This window comes from Synchiropus splendidus, chromosome 6, assembly GCF_027744825.2.
Source record: "Synchiropus splendidus isolate RoL2022-P1 chromosome 6, RoL_Sspl_1.0, whole genome shotgun sequence".
Lineage (NCBI taxonomy): Eukaryota > Metazoa > Chordata > Actinopteri > Syngnathiformes > Callionymidae > Synchiropus > Synchiropus splendidus.
The window spans coordinates 2,078,482-2,102,266 of NC_071339.1; the positions used below are offsets into that span (position 1 = coordinate 2,078,482).

The window sequence follows — 23,785 nt, forward strand, 5'->3', positions numbered from 1 at the left end:
TTTATTTGCATGTGTATCTGCTGCATATTAGCCTGTACTGAATCATGAAATGGTACTTATTAGTATCTTGTGAAGCCTGACTAAGTAGTACCCAGGAATGGTCACCACTCTGAACACCATCACACTTACTGATTATTGACTGTAAATAGTTGATTAATAGTTAATGTGTGTTCCCCAACCCAAAGTGCTACCATTATTTCAAAGTTATTATCAGAGAGAAGTCACACCTATATTTGCTTTTAAAACATCTCGATTTCCGCACTCATTTGTCCATTTCAGGCTGTTATTTTATTGCATATATTTTAATTCTCCGCTCTTCTTGTATAACATCGCTTCCATATTTATTCAACTAAATGTAGGCGATGTGCGACTAAATGTAGATTGGGGCGATGTGGTTCAGCTGTGTTGAAGAGGTCCCACCCGAAGACCATCATACCACCTGTCTGTCAAAACTCAGGACAGGGGTTCAGGGCAGGAAATTGACTTCCACAATAAGAGCAGGTGGCAGGAACATGGTTATCAAAAACCCCCAACCAATTCTGTCTTCTATTTGTCTTGCAATCTAAACTAAATATATGTGTATATCATTGCTTTACATTAAAAATTCCTTATGGTCTTCAAAGAAGTAATTCCATTGTGAGCGACAGTTGGCGCTTGCTCTCACAGGAGTGCGATGTAACTGTGTCTAGTATCTGGGTGTGTCATGCTAGATGGAGTCACCGCCGCGGCGGCTGTACGCTGGCAGCTGTCTGGTGGAGCCGCAGGTTGAGGAGATGCTCCTCCATATTAGAGCCGCTAATTCCACACCAACATTCAGTTGGAATATGTGAGCGAAGAGTGCATTCCGGAGAGAGCCAGGTTAATAAATAATGGAGTTTGGTTTCGACAGGCTGACTTTGGAGGGTGCGACGTGCCACTGTGGGGAATGTGTGCGCATACAGTGTGTATGATTAATAGAGTAGGCCTGCTGTGGTCGTGGGAATTCAGATGGGGAACCACTGGATGACGTAGTGTACTGTGGAAGTGTTGAATCTCAGTGAACAACTGACACCATTAAGCCAACCCCAGAAGCAAATCATGTCACTGCGCTTTCAAGGTTAATGTGTTCTTTAAATCGCAGTCAGATGAGTTGGAAATCTCCACAGCTCGTACAGATGGTGGCGCTTGCAGTGTCACGTTCTTGGAAAGAAAGGACCCTTTATTGTTGGAGTGCTTCCCTGGTTGTTTATTGAATTATAAGAATATATTTTGGGTCTTATCTTTTGTGCTCCTGTTTATATTTTCTGCTAACCCAGTTTGATTTGTAGAAAAACTAGTGATTTAATGTGTTTTCTTATGTAGTTTAAGTCTGAAATGTCTGTGATCTGCTGCTATCGCATGGGAACTGGTGATGTGATGTGTCTATACCCAACGTGTTGAATTTCCATCAGGGCCAGTACAATTCACTCCAAGCGGCTGTTAAGTTCTAGGCAGAGTTACCTGTCTGTAAGCCTCAGTCAGTGTCTCGTGGTGGTTAAATAAATAAATACATTGATTGACGCGTATATTTTGTCGTGGCAATATTAAATATTGATAATTCTCCCCAGATTGAATATTAATAATATCATTTCTTCCACATTTTGACAGGGCCAATGACTTGTGTTTCTGGGTAAACAGAACAAGAGCGTCTCTTGATAGTAGAAGTTAAGAAATACGCTCAACGGAGCACATTATTTTGTGATATGGTGAACCTGACAAACACTGATGTGCATTTTTTTGAGAACCTCCTCCTGTCACCTGGCGTGATAACATTTGTTTGGTTTGTCCGTGTTCACATTAGCTTGAAAAGTTGGGGATGAATTTGGACGAACCCTTCAGGAAATGTGGGACCATGATTCTGTTTTGGGAGTGAGTCGTATCACCAGCTTGTTCCAGGAAGGTTCAGTACTCCATGAACTGCCTGTATATGACTCAGTGTCTATGGATATGTATTTGACTCCTTGGCCATGCAAATGTTTATAAGTGGCAAAACTGCTCATCTGAGAGAGTGTGACACTGAAAATCTGAAGGTTCAATCCCAGGTTTTGGCAGTCACTTGGGATTATTTTGTAATTGGTTTCATTTGCACCTGTGATCTCATTAATCCACTGCTTGGCGGAGGTTAGCTTTAATAGGGATATTTAATTTTGCATCAAACCAATCTGAATATGAATCAGAATAGCACCCACGTATCGGAATTAGAATCATGTAGGAGGAAAGCACATCATCCCAGCCCTTCAGAAGACGACTGAGCCACTTTGGAACATTGTATTCCTGGAGTCTTTTTTTCCCCGTGCTCCATTGGGTTCCCCGTCACCTTATCGGCCTTCGGTGTGGTGCTCCTTGCAGCTGTAGCTTTTGCGTTCATGTAGCGGTGGCGGCCATGTCCCATTTAATGAAACAGCATGTATCAGAAGAGCGAATGAGCCAATTCACTTGGCCCTGGGTAGAAGCAATAACAAGGTGCATCATAATGTTCTGCCGCCTGAAGGGATTGAGTTCAGACGCGTTTGATCTTTGTGATGGTACACAAACACCAGGTTGTTACTTTGGTGGCTACCTGAAACTCAATGAGATGTGATGCTGATAGCTCCGCTCGAATTATCAAAGCACTTATCTGGAACAAGCCTTGAGCATCGGAATCATGTTTTGAATCATTTATAGCGGTCGATATCACCGCGCTTTGCTTGTTTCTGGTCATGTCTCTGGGTGTTTACTGCGCAAAGTTTGAGGAGATACTGCACAGAAGAATAAAAGAACAAAGCATTTTTGCATAAATAGCACTAAAGGATCAAATCAAAGTGCCTTTTTTTAATCTTTGATGCAAGTTAGAGGGGAAAATACAGAAACAGACCAAGCAAAATGTGGCTCAGCTTTGGTTAGGAATCAAACAAAGCTGGAGTAATGACAGACTAGTGACTGACCCATCCACATAACTGCTTGTATACACACAGAAATGTAGCTCAACCATTTGTTTTTTTTAACACATTATTGACGCTAACTCACAAATGTGTCACTCACTTTTTCTTTCCTAAAAATACAAACCTTTTCCTTACCTCGGCGTACACTGGCCGGCGTGTGTCAGACATCAGTGCGGTTTTGCGACGGCCGCTGCAGTCTGCCTCTGCAAAATTAAAAATACGACTCCAAGTTTATTTCTGCTTCAGAAGCACAGCGGGGTCGTTGACTGTCACTGGAGTTGATATTGATCCTGATAGAAGTTTTCACCGGAGGCAGATGCATGTTTGCAGCATTGTTTGCTTACTCACGTGTGGTGTATCTTTCTGGTGTCTACATGTGTTTTGTTTCTTTCATCCTCCACCCACGCCAAGTTTGTTTTTTGGTTGGATAGTTTTACAAAAATATATTACTAGTGTTTTTTTCACATCATGTGGACTGATCATTGAAGCAAAGTAAGATTTGTTATGTTTTACTACCTCAGAGTTGCTCTCATCCATCAACGTTTGACTTGAATGTAGTTTTACAATGTCAGTACATTTACATTTGTGTGTGTCATATTCTACTTTTGTTTTTTGGTGTTGAAAGTGTGCTCAAAGCTTCCACAAATGTTGCTCAGATGCCGAAACAACGCCAAGGCGTTATCATCACAAATTGTGTTGTTGCAATTGTGTCTTGCTTTACATGAATGAGTGAGTACATTAACACCCATGGAGTGAATGTCACCCGGGTTTGTAAAACCACAGCACAAGAGAGCACCTTCCGAGTTGCATTGTGTTGGCTGGTGTGAAGTGGTGTTTGGTCTGGTGGCTGTGACCGACGCACAGTCACCAGCAAACAGATTCTGAAGCGTCACCTCATGGAGGGATGATGCCCGGCCCACGGGCAGATGGAGACGCGTGGAAGGTGCGGGTGGGGTTTCCGCTCGCTGCGATCCCCTCTACATCTTTAATGTCGGCTCTTCCCCAGCTTCTTGGCTTGTGCGTGGGTTTCGTGCAGCATTGCAGGGGTTGTTTTTACAATTTGACTGGAGCGCAGAAGGCAAACAGCGATCCAATAAGTCAGTGCCAGTTCGTCAACGTGCTATTTTCTCTTGTGGTTGAATCTCATTTCTGGGCAGGTGCTTCAGCTCGACATCAGACCTGTATTATGAACACTGCTGCTCTTCAGCGTGGGATTGTCCAATTCTCCTTATTGTTTGACTATTTTTATGACCTCGGGGCCGGAAACGATCGCCTTCATCCATGGCAATGTGTTGTGTTTGCAGTTGGTTTGAGTTACTTTCGCAGTAGCCTGGGGAGAAAACTCTGGGTGTGAGTTGCTGCGTGCTATATTTAGATCCCAATGACGCTGATGACAGTTTCATCACATCTTCCTTTCCTCTCCTACAAAGAGTTTGCCGTGATCCGTTGAAGCTCTGTTCACCCTCTGCGTTTCCCTCCGAAGTTCACACTTTTTTCTGTAATCTGCTCTCGTTGATCTGAGCCTTCTCAGTCATTTATATGAGCTTTTTTTGTCTAAACAAGAGACGTATTGACGGAGTGATGTGTTGAATATTTATATTGTCACAGGACAGGATAAAAAAAAAAGATAGCTATATAGCCATTGAAGGTTTGGCATCTGTTCCCGGTGTTGAGTTTTTGGGACAGCAAACGGTCAAACTGCCTCTTACATTCAGTTTTTGGCTTCCCTGTTGCTCTGACAGGAGGGTTCTTGTCATTATGCGCCTCTTCCATGAATCAAGACATTTAGATGATTGTATTTTTGTTCCCCCTCTTGTCCTCCGCTCAAGTCTTGCCGGGACAAACTGGCCATGACCTCATGGCTAGACGCTCCAAGGGTCGCATTTGTCCTGATGCTGGAGCAGATTATTGGCTGGCTCTGGCAGCTCAGTCTGCATGAGGTTCAGTGGTGACACGTCCACTGGAGTGGCCTTGAGATTTCAGTAGCTACCTCACCTTCCTGTGGTGGGATGTTACTTTCAGAGCAGCAGCAGCTTAAAGCTGTTGATGCCGTCACCTAAAACTGGAAACTAGTTTCATTATTTATGGCCATCAGTTCATAACTCATTCCGTCAGTCAATACGTTGCCATCAGTTGTTGAGCGCGACTATAGATCTTGTATTGAGTGACTGGCTGCTTCTGATTGGTTGACATACTGACATGACCAAGTGCCATTGATGTTTTGGAGCCGGACAGACTGCAGAGACAGACGGGACATTCTGTGTCAGCAGCTGTTTTGTTGTATCACAGTGTTTTAGGCTCATGACGGATTTTAATTTGCGTTGTTACTCATAAGTCTGGGGTTAATTTTGCTTTTTGTGAGTTAAAAACTAGCAGAAACCTATTGAATTTAATCTTTTCTGAGTACAGAATTCTCATGTACTGCACTTGGGTGGAGCATTAAATATAAACCTTTCTATAGGTTTTTTTTGTGCATTTTAGCTTGTGAAAGATGAAACATAATGAATATGATTTTTTAATAGTTTAAGAAATCAAGACTATGAAGGAAGAAAAAATATATATACTGTTAAAAAATATTGATTTAAAAGAATTTGAATGATTTTGAAAAGTTCACTCTATTTTTCAGTTAAGCTAAATATTAGGGACAAGACAAAGTATGATGTTTTAAAGAGACAGCAGCTATAGAGAAATAAAATCAAATGAACTAAGTTATGTCCTATTGACTGCAGTACTATTAAATGTGTGGAATGAATATATATATATATATATATGTGTGTGTGTGTGTGTGTGTGTATTCTTGTTTTTTATTTTATCTATTTTCTTTTGTATTTTCTTGTATAGATTCACACACAACACACACTCTCTTCTCTCTACTCTCTTCATCACACAGCAGGGGAGATTTATTAACTTGATTTCACCTTATTGCATCAAAGACAGGAGAACCTCTCTGACCTTTGTGTGGGAGTTTATGGTCTCGGAGAAACGATCCCTCAGAGCAACTTTGCTCCTGCCTGTGCCGTTTCCCCCTGGTTTCCTAGCACCTTCCAGAATTACGAGTCCAAGGTTATTGGTGACTGTGAATTCATGGTTGTAATCGAAGGGTGATCAGACTGAAGGGACGCGCCCACCCAGTTTGGAATGGCTTTGGCCACCTACTACAGCTGACAATAAGTAGTAGAAGAATATTGAGGGCCGCGAGACGCTCACTTTTAATGCATGAGCCACGTATGTGAGTCAGTGAATTGACTTGACAGCTGCAAATCTGTGATAGTGACCAACTATGGAGAAGTTCTTGGAAAGACACAATGATGAAGAACATGATACCACCACCCCAGAACAGTATAAACTGTTCATTAAAGCACCTGGTGAAGCAGTTTTGAAAATAAACTAGAATTTTATGGTGATGTTTACGCTTTACTTTTATCTTCTTCGGAGTTTAAATTCAATATATTATTTTTATTTTATGATATTTAGACATGGTTTTATCATATTTATTCTATTCAGTTCTTACAATTTTCTGAACCGTTGTCATCATTTTTTGTTCTTTTTTTTCTTTTTTGACGTTCTCTAAATTTGATGAATGTGACTCACACCTGGTTCTGCTGCTACCTCGACTTTGACAATTCAGACAATGACAAGTAAATATCTCCACGATGATCACATGGTTTCATGTCAAGCTTTTGGTTTGTTTACGTGTGAGTAGATTAAATATGGTTATTGATCTCAATAGAAATCAAGAGTCATGAATCAGTGCTATTCCTTGAATGGGCCCCGGGTCCATTTGTTCTGGGAAAGGTGGGCCCCGAGATCTGAAAGAACCATAAAAGCACAACTTTTTTATTTCTTCACCTTGAACCGAATGTTTCTATCCAGACTTTCAATCCCAGCACAATCATTACTCAGGTTATGAGCATTCAATCTTTACGTTGTGCAGATTTGTGAATGTGGCTTTGTATGCTGTGGATCTGCACGTATGTGTTCAGCCATGCAGTGGGTGACGGCGCCTTGCTCAATGACACAAATATAACACTGGCATCCTTGGTGTGTCTCCTGAGCCACGACAAAAGCCGTGTTTATATAATATACACAGCGCTGTATCCGGGGATGGTTTCAGGTGGTTTTGTAAACAGTGCGTTTTATGTAGACCTGAAAATCTGTCCTCGCAGCTAGTTTGAAAATGCATACATTTTCTGATAATGATGGCTTGCGTGCGTCAGTGTGTTGATTCGTCTGTGATTCGATCTCATTGCGAGTGCTTCTTTCTTTTCTGAAAGTGCAGGAAAGGCCCAAAGAATCATCGGTTGCCATCTGTCGTGTGTTTGAATAATGCTCATGTGTCATTATTTTTTGCTGTGTAACCAGAGCTAATGTTTCAGATGCTTTGAAAAGATGTTGTCTATTCTAAGTTGTTGTTGTTTTTTTTTGCCCTAATCTTGCCCAAAGCAGTGGCTCGGACTCAACAGTCTGAGCTAGAAACAATGACTGGGGTCACTGAATGAACATGTAAGCACTCAGCAGCAATTGACCAGTCAGCGTAACGGAGGCGTGGCTAGGAGAGCAACAGAGATCCCTGAAGAAACGATAAATTTCCACAGAACATGACTAAAGATTTATGGAGTATTTTATGAGAGGAAACTTTATCTTTAGTGCTCCAACAGGACTCATTGTCCTAGTCCCCGAAATGAGTGATATATTCTCCAGAGGTGCCGTGTGAATGGTTGTGCCCTGTAAAGGGAAATGGAATGATCGAAGGGTGCCACATGGGAAATGTCACAGGGATAAACACAGCATAATATTCTGTTATTAAATGTCGAAAAGGCTTCACAAATATTTGATTATTTAACGCCAAAGCTACTCGAGTAGATAGGAGAACCACAAGAATGGTAGCTGCCTTTGAAACTGCCTCGGCAGCGTTGGAAAATATTTGCCCGTCTGCTGATATTATTGTGCAAATGAAAGCTAGAATATATTTTTAGCTGATGCTGTTGGTAAAACGTTTTTTTCCTCCCTCAACTCATAATGGCGTTTTGAACCTGAGTGAACTGGCTTGATGGCTGAGATCGCAATCACATTTCTCAAAGATTGTTTTCCAAAAACAGAGTCGCCTCCTCTGTGACCCATGACCCTGAAATACCTCTGTCTCTGAGGTATTGATTCTGGGGACGACCAAGGTGAAGCTTTGCCTTGGATGAACTTGAGTGGGACCTCTCCAGAATCGGGTCATTTGTGAAGTGGACTTTCCAAGTGACACATCTAAATTTACATTTGGCTTTATCCAAACTGTTTTTGCCCTGGGGCATTCTTTTATATCTCCCAAAGTTCTTTGCATAAAACTGAAATGTTTGTGTAGGTTGAGCTTTTGTACATAACAGTATGTAATTTCTCATCACATTTGACTTTAAGTTCTGCCTCTTTCCCACTGATTCTACAGTTCCTTACAGTTTCTTAGTGGATAATACAGACCCAAACAAAGCTTCACCGCTGAAAACAGCGACCGGACTGTGTGTTACTTTGTCAGCACATTAGCCGTCTTAAGAATCACCAAAGGAAAAAGGTTCTATTCTTCCCCCTCTGAACAGCATGTGTCACTGCGACTGTTGCCACAGAGAGTTGTGATCCGTCGTCTCCCTGTAGACTCGGTTTGTCACAGCAGCAGCTGTGGTGAGAACCGTCTCTGCGCTAAAGAGAGCTATTGCGCCGTCTCTCATGAAAAGAGACAAGGCATCAGTGGTTTGTAGCGCTGAGGAGACGGGAGAAGTACTCCATCAGGCAAATATTGATTGTTTACTTTCTCCCTGGTGGATAAATGTTGCAGCGCCACGTACCTAAATATTTGCTTTGATTTGTGATCAGAAAGTGATGCACAATCTGACTTAATTCTAAACCTGTGTGTCGCCGTTGATGCACCTTGTGTTGTAGATATATTGGATTTATTGGAGACATGAGTAGATCAATATAATAAACTGTCCTATTTGCGTCCTATACAAGGCTTCAGAGTCTTGTTGCTGTGTCAATATGTCCGTCAGACGTTGCCTCAACAGTCTCCTCTACCTTTACGTAGCTTGTTCAAGAGGCACCTGTCCTCTTCAAGTCTGGTTGTCTTTCTCTTCGGCCCCAGCCCACCTAGCCACACTGGCACTCCACTGGGGGTCAGCTGGGCTCTCCCAGCTCCGGTCTGTGAATATTTATGCTCCCAGTCAAGTCCCATAAATTTCCACGAATTCACTCAATTGCTAAGCTGAGTTTCTCATGCAAATTGACCAGAAACTTACTGGAAATTTACTGGAAACGTTCTGACCCTCTGCAAACCCAGGGGTGTTGCCCCGATTACATAGGAAGATGATGACGTAATGTTATTATGGACTTATATATGGAGCCTTTAGTGAGGCCCTGTCCTTCCCCCTGTCTAATGCCAATGCAAAATAATATATTTCAAGTTTTCTTACTGAAAAAAAAAAGTTTGTTTTCAGTTCACATTTTATTTAAATAAATCACCAGCATTTTCTCTTTTTTTTTGTGTCGTATGTATTTTTTTCAGAATTTAATGCGGTCCTATAAACCATATTTACATCTCAAAATATGACTGCTTCAAGAGCACGAGCTCTCATCTAAACCAGCGGGCTAGTATATACCGACTCTGGCTTGGCTGAATTTGTGTCAGATATTTTTGGGTTGCAAAAAACAACAGTATCGTATTTATTACCCTGCTGAACGACTCTGAACGACAAACTTTACTGTAAAGTAAGACATTCCAAGCAGAAAGGCACCTGGCTAGTGTAGATTCAGAACAAGTCTGTGACGAATGATTCAAAAGATTCGTGTCCCAAATGGAAATCTTTGAACACCTCAAGTAAGCGTGAAATCACTTCAGAATTTTTTGGGTTCTTTTGCAGAGAAGCTGAAACTGAGAAGAACGTAGCTGCTTGATGGTGGTGGTAATGCTTCCTTTCGTCAGTGTTGCAGATGAGCACGTCTGTTGTCTGTTCGAGGTAGCGTGGTGAATTCCTGCTTAGCCATGGCCTTCCCTTCCTACGTTCGATGCCAGGCATTGGCAGACACATAAATGCATTGGATTAACATGTGTGTACATTTATTTTTAAATAAGAGTGGGAGAGCGAGCGACGTATATCAGGACTGGCAGGGCGCAGGCTACACGATGGCAGCAAATGGATTGTAAGCGCATTTGTCTCTCCTGAAAGGTGCCGCTGATTGTGGAGGCGGCTTAGTGCGCTCGCACCTAATTCCATCAAGTCGGCGGCTAATATGATCTGCATTACCGCAGCGATTGTTGATATGGACGATTGTATCAGTGGGGTGAGCATTGAAGTGTGAGGACGTCACCAGTTTCAGAATCAGAATCAAATTTATTGCCATGGTCAGTGGGGAGCCCACTAACTAGGAAAGTGTTTTGGAATAACGTGCTGTCAAAATGTAACTAAATAATAAAATAAAATAAAGTAAAAATAAATAAATAAAATAAAATAACAACAAGGCTGATCACGAATTCAACAGTCTGATGGCCGAGGGGAAGAAGCTGTTCCTGTGACGGGAGGTTCTGGTCTGGATGGACCGTAGCCTCCTGCCAGAGGGAAGAGGAACAAACAGTCCATGTCCAGGGTGAGAAGGGTCGGCTCTGATTCCACCTGCACGTCTCTGGGTCCTGGAGACATACAGGTCCTGAAGAGGTGGCAGGCTGCAACCGATCACCTTCTCAGCAGAACGCACGAGGCGCTCTTGTCCCTGGAGGTGGCGCTGTTGTACCAGACGGTGATAGAGGAGGTGAGGATGGACTGGATGATGGCTGTGTAGAACTCCACCAGCAACTTCGTCAGCAATAGTTTTCGTAGCTGCCTCAGGAAGAACATTCTCTGCTGGGCCTTCCTGATGAGGGACCTGATGGTTGGCTCCCATTTGAGGTCCTCAGTGATGGTGGTTCCTAGGAAGCAGAAGGAGTCTACAATAGGAATGGGTGAACCAGCCAACATTAGAGGGGACAGAGAAACTGTGACTCTCCTGAAGTCTATGACCATCTCCACTGTCTTCTGGGCGTTGAGCTCCAGGTTGTTGTGGCTGCACCAGGACACCAGCCGCTCCACCTCCCTCCTGTTAGATGACTCATCTCCATCTGAGATGAGCCCGATGATGGTGGTGTCGTCCGCAAACTTGATCAGCTTCACGGACTCGTGGCTGGAGGTGCAGCAGTTAGTGTATAGGGAGAAGAGCCATGGAGAGAGAACACAGCCCTGAGGAGACCCGATGTTGAGGGTCCGAGTGTCGGAGACAGTCGTCCCCAGCCGCACACGCTGACTCTGTCTGGTCAGGAAGTCTGTAATCCATCTGCAGAGGGAGTCAGGCACGTCCAGCTGGCGAATGTTGTCTTCAAGCAGAGCTGGAAGAATCGTGTTAAAGGCAGAGCTGAAGTCGACCAGTCCAGTTTGCTGGTTGTTCTACAGAAACGTGATCGATTTCAGTGAATGCAGGACAGGAACCTGTTTCAGGCCATTCCATGTAACTGACTGACCTGCAGGTGTAGAGAATGACTCCGGACTCATGGCGTGAAGTGTCTCAGATTTCACTTGTTTCTCTGAGGCCGCTGTCAGACCAATCTGAGTGAAAACATAGTTTTAAAATAGAGTTTAGACACAGAAAGAAATGTCAAATATGGGGGTGGGGTAGATTTACAGGAGAGGATTAGGGCCAGTGAAGCCTAACAAATTGGCAGAATTCTGACTTTAAAGTTTGAATTTTGACTTCTTTAAAGTGACTTTATCTCCGAATTCATACTTTTTTTCACAAAATTCTGACTTTAATGTCAGAAGATTAAAGTCAGAATTAAGTGAGAATTGGAGAATTCTGAGAAAAAAGTCAGAATTCTCACTTTAAAGTCCGAATTCTGAGATTAAATTCACTCAGAATTCTGCCAATTTTTTATTTATTTTTTCTTCACTGGACCTAACCCTCGTCCGTACAGACTCCTAGCGAGTCTATTGCATCAGATTTCTGATTCCATCAGCAGTGAAGATCCACGTAAGATGCAAGGAGACATGGATGCAATCCTCCTTTTACTCTTTAGCACCCTTAAACAGTTTTGTAATCCAAAATATTGACCTGCTAATTCAAACCCAACCCGCATTATGGTTATTTATTTATGGGTGCGGAGTGACGACAGACATGAATTATTTGTTTGTTTGCTCTGTGGCCTTTAAGTGGAGCAATAATGCACTCAACTGGGCAATTAGACGCCTGAGGATTGGTGAGTGCTCCTCTTCCCGACTTTCTCAACAGCCACTTGCTCCAAATGAAGGGGGGAAACAGCCTTTTAGCTCTTTTAATTATTTTGCAATTGCTTTACACACTAAACAAGACGCTTGTTTTATCTGCCTGTTGACCCAGTGGGACAAGTTTTCCTCTTCATGGTTGAACTGCTGCTGTTTTTGTTTGAGTGCCATGTAAAATATTATGAACATCAAATGTAGGTTTCCTGGTTTATTGTTAGAGGCAGATGTGTAATGACACTCACTGCTCGGAGGCTGCATAATAATTAATACTGCGCTATTGTTATGGTCAGGAGTGCATCTGTTCATGTGCTTCCTATTTAATAACAATAAGAATTGCCTCTGCGGAATTTAATGATGGCTTAAGTTAGGACATCGTGTGCACTTTTGCTCCTTGGTAAGTGGATTGCCATCGTATTGATGATGTCAGCAAAAAAGAAAAAAACATTATTATAATATTCCATCTTCAAATCAAACCAAATCCATGAACCCCATGGGTTGTTTTTTCCCCTCCCCTTATACACGACCAGTTATGTCCTTCTTAGTGAAAACCTAAGCACCTTCAGCACTGTGCTTTGAAGTCAGCTTCTTGTTCTCATATATCCGCGCAGGTCTCACCATGGCCTTGCAAGGCTTCCTTTTCACTAGTTGCCACTCTCCTCTTACAACACCCATGAATGTTTTTCTTCTGCAATTTACATTTGTGAGGTCTCAGAAGTTAATCTCCTATTCAGAATACCTTCCATGTGTTGTGCATTTGATATTGTCCTTAAGTGTGATATGACTTTCAATATATGCTATGTGGTGAGGTTCCCAGGAATTTCATGTCTGAAAGGTCTTTGGCACCCTCTAAACTGTAAAACCTGAGAAACTTAAGACCGTTTCCTCCTATCTGATAAGTGCCTGTTTATTTTGTTTTATTTTATTTGTTAGTATTTATCTGATATGTATTTATTTTGGACATATAGTTTTTGTTTTTGAAAACCAGAGGCTTCGGACTGAAATTTTGTTGCCATAAGACAGTGATATGTTTTAGTGCGATGACAATAAAGAAAGTCTCATGCAGGCGCCGTGTTTGTTTACATGGTCATCTCGTGAAGGGTCGTGACACTTGCAGGACGGACGGAAGCGTTGGGGTGTCTGACACTGAGGAAAACTCGGATAAGCTCCAAACTTTAAACAATTGTTTACAAAACGAAGTCATAACCTTTACATCTGAGTTTTGGTTTTTTTTTTTTGGCACAACGCGATCTTGGCGAACTACATGGGGCTTTGGGTGGGGAATTAATGTGAGCAAAATATAAGGGGTGTAAAAGTGTAACGGGGATCAAAATATGGTTCTATAGTGGGGGCGTGGCCCTGTTTCAAGATCCCAGCTGAAAGCCTGAGAGGGTTTGAGTTTTGCTGTCCTGACTGTATGACATGCCTTTGTTTGATGCAATAGCAATATTTGATTGTATTTACAAGGTTATTACCTCAGTAACATATTGGATAAGGTCAAAATATAAAACAGACATTCCCGCCCTCATCTGGACTCTATTGAAGTGGTTGATTTAGTGGATTGCCCTAGTATTTTGATCGCTAATCGACGGGTGATATTTTCATGATCAGCATGCCTCTGGTCGCGTATGAGTAATTGATACATGCCACTACTGCCCCTGGAGCACAACCACGGCCTCAGCTTGTCGTCGCTCTCCGGGGTTGGCTGTCATTTTCTTGTTTATCTGCAGGGAATGGGAACATCGGAAGCAGCAGGAAAGGTTAACGTTACACAGAGACGATGTCAAGTGTGAGATGGAGCCGAGCAGCTCCCTGAAGCCCCGAGAGTCAAATGATTAAAATTGGTGTTCCACATTTAATCTACTACCTTTATAGCTGAGGATGTACGCGTCCTTTTTTCCTTTGCTGCTCTGCCCTTTATGTGGAGGGGGAGTCGGAGAACCTGACACAAACATGGGAATATAATCCTAAAGACAGTTTAAAAATGAAGGCAGAGCAAGCAAAAGCAGCTTCACCTTTCGTGGTCGCTCCACTTGTTTTCCCTTCTGGAGTGAAGTGAACTGGAATTCTGAGGATGAGGTCATGATGAGGTTTATGTTAACTATATCTGTGACGTTGCGGTGATTTTATTTACAATTACATTGCATTGTAGCTCAAACTAATGAGTCAGCGTCGGCGGAATGCTGTAGCCGTGTGCCGTACAAAGTGGTGATGCATGAGGACCCACTGACCACGGTGCGACTGCGAGCGCTCCTGACAACATGCGCTGTCGTGACAGCGGAACGAGAACTTAATGTCAACTGCGAGCTTCCACTGCATCATTTGTTGACTAATCGACCCTGTGACCCGAGTTCTCTCCTGGATGCCGAATAAGAGCCTGAGCTCCTGTGAACTGAAGCGCAGGCGACCAACAGGGGAACTCAATTAGTTAATGCCATTCAGGAAGCCGCCGCTCAGAGAGGAGCAAAGTAGAGTGTGAAATACGACAAACATCTCGCTGGCGCCGAGCAGCGTGGCCAGAGGTGATGGAAGGCGACCGAGCGCACTGAGGAGAAGATGGTCAGCAGGCAGTGGGACACGCAGAGCGCCACGTGGTGGCTGGACATTTCACTCGTCGCCTTTGTGAATATTGATGGAGCGGGTCAAAGAACCGTCAGCGCATCGCTCTGCTGCATTTTCACCAGCACAGAAACGATATTACCTTAATAAATGAGAAACCTTTACATCTGATTTAATATTAGCATATGAAAGCAGCTTTGAAAAAAACAGCCTCCCTCAAGCCAAACGCCTCTTTAATCTCCCCTACTGGGTTTCATTTGCTTCATTTCGCTTTAATGGACGAAGGACAGCAATGAATGTCCGCGACAATGAGAGTGAATTAACACAGTTTGTGTGTGAGCGTGCGGATTCCATCTCGTCCTGACTGTGCACTTTGTTTTGCCGCTGCACTAGTGCCTGTTTCTGTTGACCGACAGACCTCCGTTCAACAGATGGAACCGAGCATAGTTTTGTATCTGAGCGTTTCATTCAGCCGATGATCAGCCTCCTGTTATTGATGTCAGCAGACAAATGTCCTCTGCTCTCATTTATCACTCCGCTGTCATCGCCACAACCTCCGCCATGAAGAAAACTTCAATATGGATCTTCACTCCCCTGAGAGCTGCCGCTAGCTGAGTGTTCTCCACATTTCCACGTCTGGATTTTTCTTTTTCATATTCTGCCTGTGATGAAGAGGAGTCGTTTCTCTGGTTCCTGTGCTAGGCTTAGGACACATCTCACTTTTATGATCTGTTATCCATTAACATTCCTTCCAGATGGGTTTTGCTTTTCTGTGCCTACAGGCATCTCTACAGATATATTCCTGTTTACGCCTTTCAAATGAGCGCCTTTCAAACATCTCCCTTCAAACATTGCCACCTGATGATTTTGAGTTTTTCACACGAGTGGGTGAGGAGTTAGTGAAGTCCTCAGAATCGTCATGCTCTTCACGTTGGATTCCACCGTGCAGGGGTATTGGATTAGGTGAACTGAACAGCCCTCATGTGTTTTTGAGTGAGCTTCTTGTTGGTAAATGAATCATTTGCGGTGCAATAACACCGTCAGTACCTGGTGAAAAGTTTGGAATTGAGAAGTTGTCCGATGCTTCAGGGAGCACCTTGCCTCCCTGCTGAGATGTTAAGCAGGGAGAGCTGTCGGTTCAGCTGGAAGGGGGCAGCGTTGGAAAGTGTTCTGCAGCCACTGTGAAACTGAAACCGCTTTCTCTGTGAGTCACTTTGAAATGTAACTCAAAGTCAGGAGGATGCTTGGGGGAGCTTGAGGTTGAACCTGCATTGCAGATAATATTGGAAGAGCTTTTTTGTTTCAGCGAATATCACTGTAGCTTTAATAGCTTATTCATATTTCAATTTCATCTCTAGTTTTGCTCTGACCTCATGAGGGCCGGATAAAAACGGCTTGCACGTGGCCCCCGGGCCGCGCTTTTCCCACCTGCTTTGATATGTAAAATTGCTCCAATGACTTAACTCAAGTAGTAAAGACTGGCATGCGAGGAATCTGAATGACTTGAGTCATGATGGCAACTCACTGAAACGGTTCCTTTAAATGACAAATGGTCGACACTTGGAAGGACAGCAACTGTCTGAAGTGTCATTCCAGTGTCCGGCATCACAACTGCAGACATCTGTGGCTTCTGTTTGACAGGACGCACACAACTTTTTCTTGTCCCCAGTCAAAGGAACATAGCGGTCACAACATGGTCACACTTCTTGTTCGGAAGATGTGCATCGTCGAACCTCAGATTCACTCAAAATAGCGGCACATTGCGATCATGGGGAACAAAGGCAAAACTTTCAAAATGATTCTGTCTGGCCATTAGATGAGTCATCTAAGTGGTGATGTTAGTGTACAAAACGTGGAACAATAGGAGAGCAAGAAGTCGTGTTGTGTTTATATGAGGGGTGAAACGGTATCAGTCCGGCTGGGGACTCGTGCTTGTTAGATGAAGCGTGTGCCATATGATGTTTCGCTGCCTTGGGATGTACGATTCAGTGCTGGTGAGTCACGTCTTCATATTAATTGAGGAGAAAAAAACGCTAATCCTCTGCCACTTCATTTTCCACCTCCGTAAATATCCAGTGTTTCTCTTTGTTTCTCAACCCGCATGTGTTAATGGAATTAAGACGCCTTGTGTTCCAACACCCCCTCACTCTCACTGATCTGGCAACATGGCTTGATGTTCCTGCATCTGCTGGAAGTAGGACACTTTTCTACTTTGTTCTCTGTGAACATAGCTGCCAAAAAATTGCAAATGGGGAGTTCTTAAGATGTGAGATGACTCATGGCGTGTTTACCGTCTGAATGGCGAGAAATAACGGCAATATTAGCATCATGAAATTGTGTTTTATTTGGTTTAATTACAGCGAATGATGTGAGCCCTTAAGCTTTAAATGAAGCCGCCACCACATTTGCTAGATGGGTTTTATTTGTACCGTTGGAATTGTGTTTCACGAGTGTGAGTCTTAAAGTGTTTATGCATTCGTCTCTTTACACTTTCAGCGAACTCTTGTACTTCCAAGGGCATTCGCTTGTTGCCATAGCAACCGACTAAATTATGTCAGATGCATATAGCGACGGTACAATGTGACTGAGTAGATGTTGGCAGGAAGTTGACAAGAGAGAGATTCTCTGCTGTAAATGACTTGCAAATTGCAGCAGATGTTAAAGTTGCCATCATTAAACCCCACCAGCTATCTTTTTTTTTAACCACAACTTGAGTGAAATAGCTGAACTTTCATGTAAAGTTTGAACTTGGAAACCACTTGGCAAACTTGTAGCTAGCAGGCTATCTGCCACAATCGCTGACTTTCCACGTCAACAAAAGCAGTTCATATTTAGAATGAAAGCATCACAGCTTTGATATTGGAGTCTGCTTCACGTCAAAATGTTGACACCACAACACGACATTTGTCTTTTTATGATGATTTTATGACATGAAAGTTCTGTCCTTTTAGCTTTAGCTTCCTCTTTCTCACTTTTCTTCCGTTATGATTTTTGCTTTTACTCATTCATGGTGTCCTGCTCTCAGTCTTGTTCAGTTTGGCTTATAAATATTCATTTGCACAAAAAATATATATATATTTTAAATAATTTTGTAGATATTTTTTCACATTTTTTGGAATGTATCTATTTATTTTTTTATTTTGTATATTGTTTTAAGAATAAATTATCTGGACAGAGTTTTGTAATTGAGATGATCATGGCCAGTTCATTTAGTCAAGATACCGTTGTAAAGGTGATGTAAGTTTACTCAGTCGTGCTGATTGACTCATGAGCAGACCACACACACACACACACACACACACACACACACACACTGGTGCTCACAGCAGATCAATATGGCATGCAGAAGACAGTCTGGCCTCCTCAGTCAAAAAGCAGCGTGTTTTCTTCCCTTATGTTTTGAGACTGTGGACTGCCACTGACTGCTTATTCTGACGTTGAGACACTGTCCCACGGACCTGTCATTTTGGAGACGCTATCAGGCTGACGTCAGTGTTGTAAGTCCCACTGATGGAACAAGTTGTGGCTGACGGTCCCTTCCTCAATGCTGCCGTGTTAGAGCTGTTGCTGTTTGTTCTTCTCCCTACGACTTCTCATCCAGCATCGGCCCGTGATATCACACTGTTACACCTCATGCATTTAAAAAGAGCACCCAAAATTTCAGCCACTAAATAATGTATGTGTAATTCATGCAGAGTGACAGCACCTGACCTTTCACACATCTCCCTCAGGGCGGCTGGCAAATGGGCTGTTTTTGTGAAACGCCGTCTCCACCTCGGCGGTGCTGAGAGCTCTTCACTTTATTGCCTCATTCACACGTTTAGACACAGATGGGGCCACTCGGCTCATTAGTGGTAATTCAGTGTTTCGAATGTTGTGCTGTGAAACCTCAACGTACTCTTCGCAGTCGTGACCTTTTCACCTCTTAGCAAAACTGTTTCCCTTGCTGCCCCACCTCCTCACACAGCCTGGCCTGTTTGTTTTGCTGTGCAGTTGGGATTTGATGGAGTTGCCATCTGCCTCTTGGGGTTGGCTTGTGCAGTTTCAAGATATTTTTTATGCTACAAAAAAGCTCCAATTGTTTTGGCCACAGCTACAACTCAAAATATTTTTTTGTTGCAGAAATAGCAAGACCTACCGTCACAAAACGAGGACAACATGAAATGTCCAATTGGTACACGCGATTTGCACTATTCCCTATTGTGTAGTGCGCCTCCTGTGGCACTCCTCCCAACTACGGTGGCCTTAGCAGGACATGAAGCAAATCTCACTTCTCCTAAATAACATGAATTCATGCCAGTGTAACAAAGTAACTTCTCCTACTCTGGTTTAATCATATTGAACCACAGTTTATCGACAAGTTTTGTTTGTTTTTGTGGGGATGTTACATTCTACAGTACTTGAGAAAGTTTTCTATCAGCTGACTGGCTTGTGCGTTTTAAGTTTGCGTCTGTAACTTTCATCAAACCGGCCGAACAAAGACAAAAAGTCTTTTGTTTATCACCAAGACGTGTTTCTGAGCCTAACTGTAGTCAAGCCAACTGTTATTCTTTTTTTCATTCTCAAATCTAATCTATTCTAAGTCACACCTACATGTCAAAACACAGATGGAGGTGTGGCCCATGTGCTTTCAAGCGTGTTTATAAAAACACAGAAGATGGAGAACTACACAAACATGTTGAGCAAACCGTGAACTGCATCGGTGCTTGCTGCGGGCCAATGGGGTATTATTCTACTGTAGGTCACACTTACCTGCAAAAAGCCAGAGACTGACAACAGACTTGTGTCATACAATGTTCTTGTTCGTAATCGGTCCATTTCAGGCATTGTATCAACCAACAGATCAGGATTGTTGCTGTGAATCGCCAACATCTCGGGTGAAAGACTGACGTCCGGGGAAATGACATCATTGTCTAATAAAATTGGGGATGGGTTGTAAATACTAAGACGCAAAACCAGCATAGTTCAGTTTCAAATCTACTCTGGAACTAAAGCAGGTTGCATTTCTGTGTTGGCACCTCTGAAGAGAGGTTCACCATGTTTATGTTCTGTTGTTGTTGTTGTGTATCAGACAGTCTAATGGACCTGTGTTTGAAACAGATAAGTAGTTGAAGAGGAGAAAGCTTTCAGTTGGTCTTGGATTATTCTTTAGTTAAATTCACTGATGGTTGAAAAAGTCCAGGAAGTTTGACTCCTGGCAGGGTCAGCCTGGGATGAAAGCGACTTAGAGCTGTGGTCCAGAACTATCCGCGGAGAGCAGCCTGATTGGTGTTCTGTCCCGGAGGGTTGAGTCCAGAAAGCTTTTCTGATGAGGATTTTCCTCTGCTATTTAAATAGTAATTTGGACTCGCTGAGGTGTGGCTAAACTGAATGAGATTTAGGAAAGCAGGTGAAGCAGAGTGAAGTTCCAGTGGAGCAGTGAAATGTGTCCCTTTCACACTTAACAGGCGATTCAGTTAAAAGACACCCTGCACTGACGTACCTTCTTGTTTCTCTATTACTGTCCTTTACGACACACGTTTTCCAGTTGTTTTTCTATTGCTCAACAACTCTGTATTTATAAACTTAGATGGAAGTGCATGGCCAGTTGTATGATTCCTTTGTTTGTCCCAAAACGGAACTTTCTTTTCTCCCTTATATGTGGTTCCATGCCAAACCTGCTTCCTGGACCAGCTGAAGTCTGTGTGGATTCAACTCCAGCTCCCTTATTTGGCACACCATACTTAAAACATGGCAGCCTGAAACTGAACCGCATATTCTTTTCCCGTCAGAAGTTCAGAGGAGCTGATTGAAAAAGGAGACTCACCCACTTGGATTTGGGGCGGCAGGCCGTTCCATGTTGAAGCTGCTAGCGATTAAATTGGAGAGCGATGAGATGAGATTCCAGTGAACTGCAGCCAGCTTGTCGTCCGCGCTGAGCCAGCCGGCCAGCCTAATGAGGGATCCAACGACATGAGTACCCTGTTGTTTCGAGCTTCTTCAGCAGCCCACTGCTCCACTGGCCCACCAGGAAATCTCCCACTACTCCAGATGGCCTGTCTGCTTTTGACTGCCAAGAGTTATGCAAGCTTAATTTAGAATTTCTAAACAACCAAATGTGGATGCAAATCTCTGCTTCCTCCTCTCATTTTTCAGACAGACAAATATACTGTACATTCAAATATCCTCTGTTATTACAGTCTAAATGTTTTAAAAATATTTTTAAAAAGAACTTCTTTACGCCTCCCAAATGGACGGTAAAGGAACAACCAAAATACTTGTACAGATTTTACATCACCTTATTAAATTGTAATATTTGCATGTGCCTGTTCTTTATTATCTTGTGACTATTTGCGTTCACAATTTTTGCTTTCTTCAGTTGTGACAATTCACAGTAATACAACAAAGACACATAAGAAACGACTTCTACAAGGCTATCTGACTTCAGCCTCACTCTTACTTGAACATTGCATATTAATCAGCTGTCATTTTATTCTAATACCAAAGTGTTATTATCATTGTCTTTCAGACATGCTTTCAAAATACGGTTATGGCCTGCTTAGGCCGGGAGTGAATCCTGGGCCGTGGACTGTTACAGGTTGTGTGTGTCTGATGGCAGAGTCAGGCCTGTTGCTCCTGATCTCTTGCTGCCTAAACCAGGGAGAGATATGACCTTTCATGTCTCACTCATTGTGTGTCTATGAAGGAGTGGTTGTGTTTCAGGGTTCTTCAATCATTTTGTTTAGTGTGTCCCTCTGAGAAGCCTCATTGTCACAGGGGTGACTGGAACCCATTATAGTTCATTGCCACCCTGTCACTGCTTGGACCACGTCCCTAGTTTGTTTTTTTTTTTCCAAACCTTACATCACTTGTGTATGTTGTTGCCGCAGTGATATTGGAAATAAAGCCCCATCTTTGTAATAAGGCGCTCCAACAACCTCCAGAGGCTTGAAGAAGGCAGTCAGTGGTTTGTGGCTCACATGGATGTCACGTGGTGAAGTTTGGCTTCCTCAAGAAAGCAGCTGTTTGGAAGGGATAATGCTGGGGGGAATTGCGGCTCCGTACACATCCGAGCTCTGTCAGCAGCATGCTTGCTAATTGTTGCCATTAGGCCGCTGCTCCAGCATGCTGAGTCAGCTGGAATAGACGGCAGCCTGCGGTCGCTCCATAAACAGCAGCCACTTGACCAAAACTCGCCGTCATTCCAGTGAGGTGTCTCTTTCCAGCCTTCCATTGGGAGAGAATGAGGTCGGCGCTCTTCTCCTCCTGACCCTCTGACCCTGACAGCGGTGGTTATCATGGAAGTGGATTGTTTTCCTCCTTAATTACTGGCTGTTCTTACACTTGATGGATGGTCTAAAATGCAATTCATTTGTTATTCAGCAGCGTGCTGCACTATAATTAGCTTGTGGTCCAACGGCTGCTTTGAGAATTATGCTCGTAGAGATGGCTGTCAAACTGGCGGATATTCAGCGCGTTACCACATGAGCACATTAGGCAACGCTGCTGTGAAAAATGGAGAGTGACTGGAGGAAAGTAGAGGTTTGTCATGCAGTTGTATATTAAACATGGATGGTTGTGGTTGTCTATCCTCACATTATCTTGTCTGACATGTTTGAGAGGAGGCACAGCAGCTGGTGGGAGGAACACAACTCATCCAAGGTGAATCGAAAATCACAGTTGGAGTGAGAGTGGGGGGGGGTGGTGTGTGAGGAGGTGGGGGAAGCCGGTGGTGCTGGGGAAAGTGAGAGTTCCGGAGCCAGAGGGTGCGCGGCGTAGGTGGGCCTGGCTGTTTCCAGCAGGTCGTCCTGGAAACAGGAAGAGAAAGAGGACAAAAAGTTTCCCTGAAATATTGAACCATCGATAACTTGATGGTCAAGGTGATAGACGAGGCTTCTTAAGGTAAGTGATCGGCAGAACTGTTGCGATCTGTGTGGAAAAGAGTCATTTCTGATGGTAGGAACGTCTTGAGATGGTGCGTCCACTCGTGGGGAAAAACCGCATGAATAGATGGAATCTGGAACTGATCCTCTATTCAGGACACAGAAATCCTTTTTTTCACTTGCGCAAATTATACAACCAAATGTGGTTATGTAATCTCAGTTACACATGTGTTGCCGTAAATGTACTGTTAACTCATGTGTGTACCAGCAGCATATATGCTGGTAATTAAACTGATGCGTGTCCCATTACACCTAGCGATATGTTGTCAGTGAAAGTTCACTCTAGAGAATGTAATTACTCATTAGTTATTTATTAATATTTATTGAATGGTTATGAAACCCCTCTTGCCGAAGGTCAGGAAGTGTTTTGCCGAACCTCTTATTTGGGTCAGACAATTAACCTAGAGAGACTGTTCCCCACCTTACAGGTCAATAATAACAGTGTAATAACAACAAGTTTTTGCCACATCTTAACAGAGAAAAGAATGGATCAACAGATATGCAATTCTCGGAAGGATGGTGGAAATGACTGATATACTCATGACAGGAAGCGTTCTGAAAGTGTCTTAAATTTCTGAAATGAATGCAGTCATATGATACAATGCAAGCCGGTATTTTATTTGAGATTCAAACTGGTTCAGTCTAGTGTGGGATTCCACTGATAAATGTCTCCCTTTTATAAACATTCCCTTTGGATAGTTATGGTTATTAGACCATGGGTGGAAAAATATCCTCAGTGGTTTTGCCTACACCTCTGTAGATCTGTCTGTCATTCTTTGTATTGTATTTATCACGCCTCTTTTGTGTAACATACGTTCTCCAGATGTTTTTTTCATTGTTTCTCAGCAAGGCTCAGTGGATTTTACTGGCCTTTTGGCTCTCCCTGAAACGGCTTTATCACCAGTCGTGCTAGTGACTGGTTGCGTATTACCATCGTGGAGCATCAGCCCTGGAAACATCAACTCTCTCCATCGTAACCATATTTTATCCCATTAATTGGCCCTTATCGGACCTTTCGATCTTTGACATTTGACTCCGGGGTTGAGATCTCAATTGAAGGGGGACTGCTCTCTTCCTCATTGTTGAGATA

General features: G+C 43.1%; 1 protein-coding gene across 1 annotated transcript in view; it reads left to right on the forward strand.

Annotated features, from left to right (window-relative positions):
* tex264a (testis expressed 264, ER-phagy receptor a) overlaps window positions 1-23,785 on the forward strand; it is a 53,829-nt gene that overhangs the window by 13,495 nt on the left and 16,549 nt on the right. The window lies entirely within an intron of this gene.